A 12,719-nucleotide genomic window follows, 5' to 3' on the forward strand; every position below is an offset into this window, starting at 1 on the left:
CTGCTAAATGAGTTCTTTAAGTATCTGCCAGCACACGTGGTTACTTCCAGTTTTTGTCAGCATTTAACCTTCTGCCCATATTCTCAGACTTCAGTATCTATCTTTCTCCTCTCCAGCCAGCTTTGCATTTCCTGCCACTCAAAGCCTCCCGACCCCCTGGCTGAGAGGGAAATGGAACCCCCCTAATAGCCTTTGACAGATTCATGGAGAATAAACTTACCTGCAAACACAAAAATATTAACTATTCACATCAATTCCATTTGGAGATTGAGACACAATGTAGATTATCTCAAGGAAACTCAGAAGGAATGGAGCTTTTTTGTATTGCCCGTATTTCCATTTTCACATTTACTGTGTATCTATTTCGGTATTCTTCTTCCTTGAAGGAAAATTAATTAGAGCAATTAGTATTTTAAACAGTACTTTTACCTTGATCCACAAACAGACCTTGGTTTGAACTGATACAGAAGAATAGGAAAAAGAAGACAATTTCCCACACCCACAGGGAAAGAAAAAAAGATTGCCTTTTAAATATCACCAATGCTGATGTAAACAGGTTCTTGTGAGCTGACATCTGTTTGTCTTCTGCTCACCACAGCAGCACACAACTGTACCAGTTATAGCTGAGATGCTCCAAACTTCCACCTACACCTACATGCTCTGGGCTGAAAAAACACGCTGGATGTAAGGCATCTTTTATTAAACAAACAGCAGTTTGAGAAAGAAGCAAGCCCTTAAGCCATCACTGTGTTCTGCTGTAAGCCTAAGAAAACTGCTGCTAAGAGCAAGGGAGAAGTCTCCTGCAGCAACCAGGCGCCCTTAGAGCAGACACTCAAATAATACGACATTATTCATCACAATAGTATCTCTAATTAGCAGATGATTATCACTACGGATGTAAGCAAGATGAGGCTTCTAGGGAAAAGCAGTTTCTTTTATTAGACTAGCTAGCATATTTGGAAGAAACTAACAAGCTTTGAGGAACACAGACTCTACTGCAAGGCACCATCTGAAACCATTTCCAACATGTTTGTTCACCAGCCACTCCTCACTTCTTGGATTTTCTGTTGATTGAGGAAGTTCACCTGGACACTTCACAACTTACCCACTCCCAAGATTTGATCTGACAGTTCGTGCCACAAGTGCATTTGTATCATGCAGTCCTAATGTCTCCTGGTGCAGAAAGCAGAAGAACTTAATAAAGGTCCAGAGGAAAGTGGAACCCTGTCCCAGCAACCAGCAACTCAGAGGCTAAAGTAAAGGGAGACATCCTTTGTCTCCCTTTACTTGTCTTTTACTCCTTTGTCCTCCTGGGGACAGGAGATGGGTGATGCTGGCAAGACAAGGGGGTTCCCAGCTCAGAAGCCTGTGGGAGGACCATGTCCTGTGGCTTTTCCCCACCGTTACCTCTCTTCCTCTGGGCTCCCAGGAGTCTGATATACAACCTAGCTCAGCTCAGGGAAAAAGCACCGGGGGCTTTCCTGTGCCTGCCCAACTCACAGCCCACTCAACTGTGCTTAATGCTGTCTTCATGCTGTCAGCTCAGTGATGAGAAAGAGTGCTACCTTCAGGAAAAAAGAACTGTTTGTAGTGGTGGAAGATCTCCAGCCGCTTCAGCAATGCACACGCCTTGTCACTGACAAGAAGAAAGGAGGACACATGTGACACTAGCCGTGGGTGACAGCCGTGGGCAGAAGCCGCCATGCCAGAAGGACTCAGCATCACTCAGCCAGCACCTCCCCACTGAGGGACACAGCTCACAAGTGTAGTACTACCAGTCACTGCAGATGCTGTGCAGGAAGCCATCCCAGCAAGCTGTTGCATCACTGTCTGGTATGCGCTTCTTTCCTTTGGGGGAGGCTGTGTGTAGCTCTGTCCACCCCATTAACAGTCCTCACCTTCTCTCAAATTCATTCTTGGTTTAAATGCCACCAAATTGCAGTCACCTCTCAAAGTCTTTCGGATGCCTTTTTCCTGAATGCTGAGTCTTCACGAAAATTAAGCACGTCAAAGCTCGTGTGCATCTTTTTCTTTCTTACTGTACTTATCATTCTGAGAAGCATGGTCTGACCATAGAGAAACATTAGCTTGCATACTGTTTTCAGAAGGTCAGAGATCTCAGCACTTGGCACACAGCAAGATTTGGGCTTTCTGTGTACTAGGTACAGTTCTAGCCCTCATGGAGGTAGAAAGGGGCGGTTGGAAAATGAAATGCTGATCATGCAGAAAATAAAGGACAACCAAAACCATGGTTACAGTTTTAAAAAATACGTAATGTTAGAACAGCTCAAGATTTTTGGAGGTTTGGGGATGGCAATATAAAAGGCGCCTCTTAATTCCCTGGGTTTGGAGGGAGATGTATCTGTACTGCAAAAGAATAGCTATTGAGATTTCATTTTCATCCTGTTAGCATCCATCACCACTCTGTTAGAAGCACACACACACACCATTTCAAGCAGTCTGGGACGCATCCTTATTTAGAGAACAGTCTCAGCTTCCTCGTACTTTTGGTCTGTGTGCGCTCAAGCCATGCTACACATTAACATAACAGCTGACAAAGTTAATCAGCAGTAATAGAAGCACTTGCATGACTTGACCCGTATAATCTATTTGAGGACATTTCTCTCCTGCCTGCTCTTTCGCTCACCCTGTGCTTTTATGTCTAGCTCACTTATTTTTACCCGTCATCTGCAAGGCAATTTGAACATACTGTAGCATGACTGTGATTACTGGGCTGAACAGCAGAAGTTACTTTTGGCAGTAGTTACTGTAGAGTGGGTCAAATATAGCTGTAAAGTTGCTCTTCTGTGGCATCGTGGGTATTTTTCCTCATTTAAGTGAAAATCTGTATCAGAAAAATGTCCCTTGGTTTGAGATAATGGAAGTAAATAAGTAAAAAAATCAAATTAAACTTTGGGGAAACAACAACAACAACGACAACAAAACACTAAGGAGTGGCAAAGCAAAAAGGAAAAGAGGAAATATTATTTTTTGAAAATGACCTCAAGTGTTATTATGCATGACAGGAGATGTTACTCTTTATTCCTGGTGTTTTTGTTGCTAATGAACTGTATTTCTTCCAATAAAAGGACAGGAAATTGAAATGAAAGGGAAATTTCTGAAGATTTCTGGGCTTTCCTTACAATAAGAGGTGAAAGGCCTTACTAAGAACATAAGTAACTCAAGAAATCAGATAGAAAGGACAACTATCTCTCTTAAGAATAAGAAATAAGAGATAGAACACAGATAGAAAGATAGCTCTCTCCCTGTACTGATGGTGGAAGCAAATCAAACAACAGGAAATTCCTTTTCATTATGCTGCATGTATGCATGTTTTTTGTTTTGTGGGTTTTTTGTTGTTTTTTTTCCCCCTGTGAATACTGCATCATGTTACTGTGTGCTGAGCATCCTGCAATTGTCAGCTGGCTTGCTCTGGGAGGGGGTGTGCAGCCCTGGGCTGGTAACACTCGGGATGTACTTGGAGACTCTGTTACTGCATCTGACATGGAACTGGATGCCTTTCTACCCCTATCTTCTCATGCAGGGGGTGTCACTATCTAACCTTACCAAGAATATTAAAGTACAGGCAGACGCAATTCCATGTGCTATTTTTAAATCTGAAAGTATGCAAATAGACATGCAAGTAAGGCATGGCTCAGGCATCCTGGTGTGCTTCCAGTATACAGCTGTAAATTTTGAGGGGGTTCTGGAACAGGCAACTGCATCACCACTCCCATTAATCTGGCTATTCTATAGGATACATACTCTGTCTGAGTTAGAAAAAGTACATCCCTTCCTTCATTCCACATTGTTGTGAAATATTCCATTTGCACAATTTTTGTCTATGAAAGTATCACAGGGAGGCAGGTGAAGACAAATAAATTAGGTCATAACTTACGACATACACTTTGTTTATCCTACATACTACCCATTTCCAGATGGCAGCTATTCCAAACTTGTTTTGATTATGAATTTATAAGTACTTTTCTGATTTTGCATTTCATGCAACAAAGAATGAAAACAGAATTTCTTGGTTGTTTTTACTGAGCCTAGATAAAGAGAAAGGACATTTGGTCCAGATGAATACATTCAGAGTAGATGGGAGAGTGTTAGTTTCTGTGAAGCCAGTTCTTGGTGGATCTGGTGAACCACAGGAGAGGTCCAACGCTACCTGGAGCAACTGAGGGTTCTCAGTATTGATGTAGACTTCACCAAATATATTCAGGGAGCATCACTCATCTCAGTGCAATATAAAAAGTGCTGGCCAGCAAGAAATCAGTGGAGAAGTTCAGCTACCTGCATCTAGGACATGAGACTACTCTTTGTACAGTAGAAGGCTAAAAGTATCCAGCAAGTCCTGACCAGCAGAAAAGAACTAGGTAAAATTCTACACAGCTGGAAGACTCCAGCAGAGACAGCAGCAGAGAAGGCAGCGTTAAGTTTTTAAAGACAGCAAAAAAAAAAAAAAAAAAGCAGTTTCTGATAAAGTTACACATTGGAAATACATTTTACAGAGCATTGTAAAAACTTGAAAAGGGAAGCAAAGAAAATTAAGGCCAACACAAGTAAGAAAGTAAGAACTGTGGGAAGAATTCTGAAAGACATGTTAGGAGTGTAACAATAAAGTCACTCAATACACGGAGTGAAAAAATGCTCAACTTTGAAAAAGTGGTAAAATTTTCAAGAGTAGTGAATACATGAAAATGCCTGGTATCAATGGAAAAGTTTGGAAAAATTTGTATTTGGAGAAGTTACAAGAGCTTGCCGAGGGATTTTCTGAACTCTCTCCTTTAGTTATTTTTGGTTGATGTTTTTTTGTTTTATGTCAGCAGCTCCTGCAATGTAGATGAAAACTGGGGAAGCCCGAAGATCATTTAGGATAGCGTCAATATTTAAAAAACAGGTAAGTAAGATGAAAGCTATTACGTGGGTGCTCATCTCTGAATCTCAAAGGATATACCCACACACTTCTCATCAGTCTAGCTATACTGCACAGTGCAGCTCTGTGCTGAGATATTATCTTGGTTTCAGGAACAGTTTAGCTGCATCAGTGTAGCCTCTGTTCTAATTTAATTAGCCTGGGCATACCACTTTGCTGATGCAGCTAGACTGTTCCCAGTTCTGGAGCTGTTTCAGTTGGAGTTACGTCAGGTATTGTAGCATATTTTTGTATTGCACCATAAAGGCAGAAATGCTAGACTCCATATGCCTGTCCATGTAATATATTGCTCAACAGAGAGGTCATACTCTTACCACTAAAGAGAACTTCCTATTGGAAGAACAGGCAATGATACAATATAAATCTCACCAGCTGTCCTTCCAGCGTGGTAATTTGTACTTGTCTCCAGCAATAGTGCACTCACAGTGCTACAGATAATGATTTATGAGTATTGGTGTAAAATACAGTTCAGATGTTGCCACCATATCATGAACTACTTTGCATGAGACTTCTTAGTGCAGTTAAGGTCAACAAGAAGGTGCCAGCCATGATAATTTACGCACACACAACCGAAAAGGAATACTCTTGATAGAAAGGGGCCAGAAAAATACTGAAGACATAAGAAATCATCACACATTTCAGGCACGGTTTGTTGAAGAGTAGAAAATAGGATCTTTCATCTGTTCATCATTTTGTTTTTATTTTCTGCGGTTGGATTTTTTTAATAATTCTTCTTCAAGTCCTGTGGGACTTCTTCCACAGTAACTGCCCTGGAACATATTACCCTAATTGTATGGATAATTTGTGCAACCCGCAGGCTAGTACTTGGACTTGGCTCTCCATACTGCCAACTCTTTTTTTTTCATCAAATTTTCTTCCTTCTATAGTGCCATGCTCCTCATCTTTCTCTTTTTCCTCCCTGCTGTGAAAATGTTTCATTTCTGCTCTCTCTAAATCTGCCCTCACCAGAGCAGGAGATATGGGATCTGACAGAGTTGTCTTCAGGCTGCTCTTAAGCAGCAAAACTTTGGCCATGGCAAGCTCTTTGCAATCAGCCAGCTGACCAGAAAGGCACCTCAGGTACATCTCGAATGCCTCTGGTAACGCAATACAAGCCTAGTAGCACCACCAGCTTTTCCTAGAGGAACGAACACACATTCAGCTCCTCAAAGACAGGCCTTCCAATTCTTCCTCCCCTTACAGCAGCCAATGAGCAACGCTGTATTGGTGCTGCCAGACCACTGCTGTGCTGCTGCATCTGCAGTACAGTTGTGCCCCACAGAGCTCTTTATCTATATGGCTCCTTTGCGTTGAAGATCATCGTTGGTTCAACTTGAACATATTTAATTGCTTTTGCAATTGCTGTGACATGCTGATAGTATTCATGAAAGCATGGATGAAACACACTGTTGACATCCCTGAATGTGCACGTGAAATCTTAACAAAGAATTGTAGGAGGAAAGAATGAGAAATAAAAAATATCTTTTTGTATTGTCCGTGTCTGTAGCTCCTTCTATGAAAGGGGAAGAGTGAGGTAAAAATGTTGAGGGAAGTCCAGGAATATTTCTTGGTGGCAGTAAAGCTTTCCTTCCCAAGCTAACACCCAATCTACTTCACCATGAGATTAAGGAAGAAAGAAATACAGTCATCGTTATTGCTTCCAGAATTTGCAGAGAGATACTTAACTCTCCCCTTGCAGAAGGGTTTTTGTGTGTATCCGTATGCTTTTAAAGTCTTTGGCAACCTCCCATTGCTACAACAGATTCATGGCAAACATGTGCATTGTATTAGCAAGTTATATTGTCCTTTACCTTCCCTCATCATGTCAACTGTATCAAGTTCTGGAATTAATTTGATCTTTTCTTTCTTGATCCCTGCTGTAAAAAAACCTAGAGCTTCCCAGCTACTCATGCAGTATTTTAAGAAGAATATTTCTTACCATTTTAGGCACTTCAAAAAATATTCTGGTTGCTGGAGTCCCATAGCTTTAAGTTAGAAATGAATTTCCCCTGGAATTGCAAAGAAATGTTTAAATGAATTTGAAAACTTCGAACAGTCACAAGCAAGTGAAAAGAACTGTGCATCTGTTACAATTAAACCTATTATTTTAAAAACAATCTAATGATCTTTGTGGTCTGACTTACGACTTCTGAATGCTGAGGGCTGGTACATCATCTTCAACTGAGCTGATGGAGTGCTTTGTTCACATGCTAAAGCTCTGGCACTTCCTTAGGGACAGATGTACAGGTGGAGTAGAATCAACAAAGAAAGATTATTTTGCTTATTCATTTTCTATCTGTGTTCTCATGCTTTCTTGAGCATAATCTCAGATGTTAAGGCACACTGCCTTTTCTCTGCAAAATGTTTCACAGAGCAGAAGTGAATTTGCAGTTATTAGGCAAAGATGGTTCATTTCTCCAATTTGGACCTGGACCAAGAAACTTTATCAAGAAACCAGGAAAGAACCATATTTACGATACCCCATATTTTCCCTCAATTTTTTTCAACAAGTGAGGTCTTGTTACAGTTCTGTAGGTGAAAGCAGGGTCTGTCAGCACAAACTCCTCATTTATCTGTCCCGTAGATACTTGTACACTGCCAAGTCTCAACTCTAAGCCAGTTCCCAATACACACTCTGTACTACGCAGCCCAGGACATACATATCGCTGAAGCAAAATAAGGCTCTTCCTGCATTCCCTGCATGTACTGTATATCCCCAACCTCCATAAGCTAAGGTAGAAGTTATTCCAAAAATACTAAGGCTTCAGAGCCGAAATGGTATCCACATATTGCAGCTTTTTTCCCCTCTATGTATATATCCTTCTTAACAAGAAATGTTGATGAGACCCCTGAACAAAACTGCATAACAAATAATGTAGAACTACATATTTTTAAATAATTATTCTCCATATCAAACAGCATGCACACAGCCATTTGGTGAATAATCATTGGAAGACATGGCATAATATTACCCCAGTTCTCACATTTATACAAAACACTGATCCGAAAGGAATGTAGATGACTCTTCCTCTCCTCTTTACTTTCATAAATTAAATACACAACCTGCCCCTTCTGGAAAATGCTCACCACATTTTAAACAGTCATAATGAAAAACAGAAGGCCAAAGTCTGGCTGTTCTTAAGTATTTGTGTTCTGCAGAGAGCAAGAATAAAGAACATTTCCTTTGTCTGCATGTCTCTGGTGACAGCTGAAGCCTGCAAAATGGTTGGACCCAAGAGCCATGGCTGCAGGCTCTGTGCCTGAAGATCCAATTCTATGAGCCCTACGACTGCACCAAGTCTCATTAGCCATTTCAGCCCCAAAGGACATTCACGGAAAGAAGAAAGAAAGAAAAAAATACCTTTTCTATATGAGCAAGATGTGATGAAGAAGGCTGAAGAGTGGAGGGGTATGAGTCACCCTACTCACCCTAATGCTATTAGTCTTGGGGGCACATCTGGGGACTCCGAAGGCTGGGAAGAGGTGCCATAGGAGACCTCAGATGCTCACGGATCCCCCACTGCTGCCCCTCTGGGCAGAGATGGGGACATCATGGCCATGTTGAGGAAGTGTCAGCTGGGGTCCACAGATTGATTTTAAAACCATTTTTATAAAATGGATAGAAATATGACATACTCATAGCTAATGTACCTAAGAATTAGCTGAATGTACTGGAGATGGCCAAATAACTACTATTTTCTCTGTATGTGCACAGCACTGCTGGATAAGAAGAGCCACAGACTGTACTGAAATGTACTTTCCAAACAGTAATCAAATTTACTTAATTTGCATTCATATCCTTTCTGGAACCTACTTCTGAAAATATTCTGGGAAAAGTGCATCTTTTTGAGAACACTCATCAGAAGCAAAATGCTGCAATAATTCATGAAAAGAATATGCAGGGTTTGAAACTGAAGCTTTGCAGAGATCAGATGGTGTCCTGGGTGGGAGTTGGGCAGGAGCTGCCACTTGGGTATTCCTCTCTCACTGGGGCTCTGCCTGAAGTCTTTCTCTTGGGCTGGAAACACTTGATGACTGTGTGGAAAAGGAGGAGAGGCTGTAGCAAATGTAAATAATTTACACTACTTCAGGAAGCTGACTGTCTTTCCAGGCTGCAAGTAGCACTGTGAAAGGCTGTGATGGGTGAGAGAAGCATTCAGTGTTGAGTGATGGATTTGTTACCTCCTCTGCTCAACAGGTGGAAACCTACGGGGAGGGCAGAGCACCGAACTTTGAGCTTAAACTCCTTGAGGAACAGATTGGAGATTCAAGAAGCCGAGGGTAATACACAGTTTACAGCAGAGCACTAGAGAAAGCAAATGCTTCCTCCATGCTGTACACATTTACAAGAGCTGAGAGAAGAATGAATTCTCCAAAAATGCCAGTGTGGAAGTAAGTAGGACTGGAGTTTATTTCCTTGGAAGCTTAGCAAATCCAAACATTATACATCAAAACAATGATAAAGGGACATTTTAAAACACCGCTGGAAAGGAAAAAATTCCAAGAGTTGGATTCACCCAGTGAATCACAAAACAGGAATAAATGGTGCATGCAGAGCAAAGCAACAGATCCCGTACTTTACAACAACTGCAGTTACTTTGCTAGTACAGAAACAGTTCTTGCAAAATGTGTTCTTCATTAAATTTAGAACAATCTATACATTCAGTGTCTATGGAAAAAAACAAAACAAAACAAAAAAACAAGTGTTGGGGAGAATGAGAATACTGTTGTAAGTGCAAATAAATGCGTGGCTTTGGCTTCACAGTATGTTCTTCTGGAATATACTTAGGTTTGTATGCACCAAAGAAGGATCCAAGTTTCTGTGATCTTTAATATGGCTTGGTGCTATTTAGCACAGCAGGTATCACTGTGCTCACCTCCCCCTGGCCATAAGGAGCAAACAGAAGGCACCTTGGGAGGAATCTGCACATTCTGCAGCAGATTCCAGGCTGGCACTGGGGTGGCTGTCTCACATTCTCCCTGATGTGATGAAAGTATGACAGAGGCAAAAGAAGAAGAGATTTTTATTAAGCCTTTCTCTTCCCAATTTTTTCTGCCAGATAACGTTCTTATAAGCCAGGTAACAATAGGTGCTTGTCTTTTTATACCTATATAATACTCTTGTCATTGTAGATAGACCTATCTTAAAATAAGCTTAAGGGTAAAAGGTGTATTAGGAGGACTTGGAAGACATCTCTACTTAAAAGGAAATATTAGAAAAGGAAAGTTTAAGTGTTAAGTATACGAAATATGTTCCAGCAGAAAGCTGTTATTACATCCAGACAGAGAATTTTATTGAGAGAAATTCTGGTGGAGATCTGACACTTACAGCTTCACTAAACAGGGAGGAGATGGTGAGGTAACCAAAAGAGGAGTAATTTTCCTCCCAGAGTAATATTGCCCAAAGGACTGCGCTCTTTCCCACTGAGAGTTATAAAAAGCAAACAGGTTCTGCAAATGCAGTGTTTATTTGTGAACTCAATCACGACCCATTAAAAGGACAGAAGAAAGAATAAGAAAATTTATGGTCCCCGTGGCATCATTTTAATCTTGCTCTACATATCTCACCAACTACAGTTAGAACATGTATGGGAAATGTTGAATCACAGCCTTAACCACTGATTGACCACCTGAGGCAAACACTGAGTCAGCCCTGGGAGCACAGGTGAAGGCAATTCAGCTGGGTGATTGGAAGAGGTGGAGCCTGGCTGCATCTCTCCTAGACCCCATTTAAGGGCTGACTGACATGAGGGTCTCTTTCTGGAGATTGCTTTTCTTGGAGTTTTCCCTGTGAGCACCTAGAACACAGGTGAGCATTTTCATTTATTTTTAATTAACCTTTACACCATGATAATCTATCTTTCTAGTTACATGATCTGTAAAATAGAAACCTAACCACGCCATTCTGTCTATTTGTTGATTTTACAGAGCTGTAATGGGAAGCATAAGCTTGGGAGTGTAACACTGGGAAGGGATCTCTTTTGCCAAGTCATCGATAGAGGCAGTGAAATAGCCTAGGCTGAGGTATGATGATTTTTGGATGCATGAAAACACTTGAAAGAAAAGGAATACATTAAGTATATGTGGATTAGCAGGAGGTTGTTGAATTTTTCCTTTTGTTTTTAATATGCCCACAACACTCATAGTCTGAAATACAGAGCTTTATCCATGTTTATCAGACTCGGGCTCAGACCATGTTGACAACCGATGATGGCTATCTCAACATGACCCTGGTAGACTCCAGAAGGCAAAAGAAAACTAGAGAAAAAGACAGAGTTGATCTTAAGTAAAGAACATCAAAAGTAATACTATTAAGACATACAGTGTCCCAGCATGTGTTTCTTTCCCCTGCAGGCAAGCAAAAAAAGAGTTGCACGGACTTTGAAATCTCTTTTAAACAATAACAAGGAAACATTAGTCATTACATAAATGAAAGTGTTATATGTTTATATAAATTGAATCAAGCTCCTAATGGAATGCTATCTTTGCTATCACTGGCACTGAAACTTAAATAACATTGAAGTTTTGCCGTTGACTTCAAAGAAATCAGGATTCCATCCTTAATTCTACTTTTTCCAGTGAAATGATAGGACTGACTTTAAAACCTTCTGAAGTTATCAACAAAAGGCAAAACTGAAGTCAGTGGATTTAGTGGAAGCAGGCACTAAACTGATGAAGTATGAAGGTGCTACTTGAAAATACATGAGGGTGGGTTATTTTTTTTTTTTGTTTGTTTGTTTTTTAAAAAGAAGTGGTTTAAAATTTGAGCCTTTTGCTGCTGGAGTCAATGGGGATTTGTCTCACTAGCGGTCCTGGTCCTTTCCAGACCAGCAAAGTGGAAGAGATCATGTAGTGAATAGGCAAGACATTACTGCTAAGGCAAGTTTCTGCATGAAAGCTATTCTTTTGCATTTAATGTCTTCTAGACACTGCCCCGATTCTTGATTCATACACTTTTGCTGTAGGTTGAGATTATCCTTGCATCAGAAATAACTATTGATGATTAATATTGAAGAATGTTCCATTAATCACTCCTTAATTGGTCCAAGTGAGGTTGAAAACACAAATTCACTAGTGAATGGCTTTGCATCAGATTCAGAAACTATTATGTCCTTTTGCAGATTTGTCTTTCTTTTCAAGAAAGTGGTGAAGAGCCACATGTACTTATTCCACAGAAGCTCCCAAACTCAGAGGCTACACTGAGCAGCCAGGCAGTGGTCCCCTCACACTGAGTGTCCTTGGAGTTCCCAGGAGTCCCTCATGCAAGGCCATATGCTGTGGTGGCATCTGTATCAATTGCAGCCAATTCTTCCGCATATGGCAATGCTGGTGTGGTGCAACTGATAAATAACAGGTGTTAAGCATGAAGGAATGCAAGCACATAACAAAGGCTGCATAGGGTTAAAACAGTGGTATTTTGCTTGCAGCTGTCCACAGTAAATACACATAAGTTCATTTTTTACTTAGTTATGTATTCATCCACCTGTTTTCCTGAAAGTGCCAGACATTTTGTACTCTGATTATTACCAGGTTCTAACCAAAGTTGATTTAAGTTAATGCAAAATTGCTGTCAGTGATCTCAGGGAACTTGGACAAAGCCATATGGAGCTGTAGGTTCTCCGTATCAGATTTCTGCTAAAGGTTTTCTGCTTCTCTTTAGGAGAGAAGAGCCTTGAGTAAAAAAAAAACTTTATTCTTTGCACAAGAAACTTGCAGATTCTGTGCCATTCTTACCTCTGGTGATGCTCTTATGTTATTCCAATAGATATTTCTGCTGAAG

At 40.7% G+C, this 12,719-nt stretch overlaps 1 long non-coding RNA gene across 2 annotated transcripts in view; it reads left to right on the plus strand.

Annotated features, from left to right (window-relative positions):
• The window catches only part of LOC107311203, a 36,203-nt gene that overhangs the window by 16,126 nt on the left and 7,358 nt on the right, over nt 1-12,719 (plus strand). For both annotated transcript variants that reach the window (XR_001553930.2, XR_001553929.2), the window contains exons 2-5: nt 4,833-4,903; nt 9,138-9,331; nt 10,517-10,748; nt 10,868-10,963. This is a non-coding gene — a long non-coding RNA (uncharacterized LOC107311203). The remainder of the gene's footprint in view (nt 1-4,832; nt 4,904-9,137; nt 9,332-10,516; nt 10,749-10,867; nt 10,964-12,719) is intronic.

This window comes from Coturnix japonica, chromosome 3, assembly GCF_001577835.2.
Source record: "Coturnix japonica isolate 7356 chromosome 3, Coturnix japonica 2.1, whole genome shotgun sequence".
NCBI classification, from domain to species: Eukaryota; Metazoa; Chordata; class Aves; order Galliformes; family Phasianidae; genus Coturnix; species Coturnix japonica.